This window comes from Prosopis cineraria, unplaced genomic scaffold (genome assembly GCF_029017545.1).
Source record: "Prosopis cineraria cultivar Desert tree isolate PC_DT_omini unplaced genomic scaffold, ASM2901754v1 PC2133, whole genome shotgun sequence".
In the NCBI taxonomy this organism is placed as follows: Eukaryota; Viridiplantae; Streptophyta; class Magnoliopsida; order Fabales; family Fabaceae; genus Prosopis; species Prosopis cineraria.
Window position 1 is genome coordinate 5,396 of NW_026557458.1, and position 2,857 is coordinate 8,252.

The 2,857-nt window shown below is 33.8% G+C and overlaps 1 long non-coding RNA gene across 1 annotated transcript; it reads right to left on the bottom strand.

The window, feature by feature from the left end:
- Positions 1-454: 454 nt before the first annotated feature.
- LOC129301463 (uncharacterized) lies at positions 455-2,857 on the bottom strand. Its single transcript, XR_008590991.1, has 3 exons — positions 2,812-2,857; positions 1,709-1,779; positions 455-661 (listed from the first exon to the last, which is right to left on the bottom strand). It is a non-coding gene; the product is annotated as an uncharacterized LOC129301463 (long non-coding RNA).

A 2,857-nucleotide genomic window follows, 5' to 3' on the forward strand; every position in this document is an offset into this window, starting at 1 on the left:
CTCATAAATTTAGAAACTACAACTAAATCCCTTGAATCTAAGTGTAATTTGAAATTGGAGTAAAATGTAATAATCTTTCTATTAAACATATACACATTACATCAGTCAAATAATTTATTATTACTTTATATCAATAATTTACAACTACAACTTTAAATTTTTACAAATGTAACTTCATGTATCTAATAATTAAAATGATCAGTTTAACTATTAAATATGTGAAGTTACAATATTAATGTCACACCCCAAAAACCGAGAGTGATCGGCACAGATGTGGACCATATCACACATCCCTTAAGCCCTAAATTGAGAAATCTTCTCTTCTTTTCCTTTTTTTTTTTAAAACATAGTTGAATCCGTACTGAAATTTCAATAGAATCTTCCTAGTAATTAGGATCTTCCAAATTTTTTTTTCTGTCATATTTTACACACAAATATAATATTAATCAGGAACTCAACTCCTTCCAACCAGCAAACGATATATACCACAATAGAAATTTAGCTATAGGCTATGTGGAGCTAACTAACCTTACTTTCAAAATAAAATACATCAGTTCAAATGTTTATGTCAAAAGGAGATAATGCTAAGTGAAATGCCACCACCCAGATCAATTTTTGCCCTTTTAAATGTCAACAGTAGGATCAACGCCAGTTAACAAATCTGAAACCAAATAAGTTTTCAGTGAATAGCATCCCACTAATAAATAACTAAATATGTATAAAAAAGAAAGTTTAATATAATTATGTGTGTTAGAAATAAAAATTTTGCGCAAACAAATATATAATAAACTTCGTCAAAAAGGACTTTATGTAACTTTAAATAAATTCCTGATTCATTAAAATATCATATCAAACGTCATTATCATGTACTTTCAATAAAGCAAATAATTGCATAAAATAATTATAAACTCATAATTATAGGGACTTATCAGAACAAATAACAAACGAGACACACAGTCCACGAGGGTAAATAACCAAACGCGGGTTATGCCACGAAGACAAACGTGGACACACCAGTCCACGAGGGTAAGTAACCAAACGCAAGCCGAAGCCACAAAACAAACGTGGACACATAGTCCACGAGGGTAATGCTAATCAAACGGGGCTTGAAGCCACGAAACAAACGTGAGTACGATGCTTACGAATAACCATCCCTCCGTTCCACGTGTGTTGGCCATCGCACAGGGCTAGCACCTCCTATAAACACCCTGCTAGCTAGGTGTGCCATGGCGCGCCAAGGGCTAACGGAACTGCCGTTAGCAATCAGTGTTCTGTACAAAGCCCCTTTTTAAAACCATTTTCAAACATGCGAGAAAATCATCACTTCCAAGATACAGTTCTCATTCTCAAAATCAAACTCGCATGAATACTCTTAAGTATTAAAACTTGCCAGAATAACATTTCATATCAAATGCTTATGCTTGTATTTATCGAATAATCAAAAATTTTTGAAGTTGAACTCGCAAGAATCATTCTCTGTATCAATTCAATAAATTCCAGAATGAAAATTCCATAATTAAAATTCAAACTTGTATTTAGTGATAAAATAAAATTATCAAATCTGGTAAGGATAACTTCACAAAAATAAAATACTTTAATCAACAAAATATCCAATAATCACATTGTTGCTGTAAAAAGGATTTGTATAAAAATGTAGTATTTCAGTAAAAATTTTATTGGAATATCAGTTGAGACGCTATCCACTTACCTGAAAAGCTCGCAGGATGAAAATTCATTCCTTTAAACATCTCTCAGTTGCCTTTTGGCTACTCTAATTACCTAAATAAGAAGAATGAATAACTTTATTTAATGACAACTCCACTTCATATACTACCAATAAAAGTCATCAACCTATTATCTTGTCTAGAAATTATTAATTTCTTCTAAATCAGTATTTGTCCCTAACCCACCAACCATATTTGAAATATTTTATTTCTTTCTCCCGCTTTGGTATTTTAAAATTTTCAATCAATAACTTGATCCGAAATTATAGAGACTTCTCTGAGCTATAACATGAAAGCTTTAATAATCTATAATTTACCAAATTTTTCTTTCACACATTTTTACAAATACCTTGAGAGCATGCATTTATTATTGACAAATTTATGAGATAAGCACCCATACAATTCAACAGCTTTCAAATTGTTAATTCCATCCTAAAATTCGATTTTTAGCCTCACTACATGATAATATTCAGTACTAACCGACACATACACCTCAACTCTTACTAGAAGTGCATGATAGTGGCAACATGGAATAGGAACATCACCCATCAGCAAAGGAGAGAAAAGAAAAATACCGTGCTGTTATAAGAACCGAAAAGGAAGAAGAAAAACAGCAACTTTCATCAACGAAATACAGTGACAGCAACTTAAATCAACGTGCTTAACACTGAAGAAAGAAGAGCTTCAAGTTTCCACACGCATGAGAAGGAAGAAGACCAAAATTCAGCCAACAAACAAAATAGTCGAGCTACCGCGCGCGCGCGCGCATACAGAACTTTTAGCAATTGAGGAGGAAGAAAAAAGAAGGACCCAACATGCGTGCATACACCACCTTTGTAAGCCACGAAACAGAGCATAATCGAGGAAGGAAGCAGACAGAAAATTCAGCCAGCAAACACACGAATCAGATTACTACACACACACAGACTTCCAACTGTTGGGGAGAAAGAAAAGAAAGTCTAAACATACACGCATGAGCGCATCTTTTTCCACCACAGAACAACAAAGAAAAGAGCAGATATTCAACTCAGCACAGGATAGAAAATAGACAAACAGCAGAGATAAACCAATAAAACAAGAGGCATACCGACGGTGAGGAGAAGAACAAGCCAGAGGTGAGGAGGGAGAGCTCA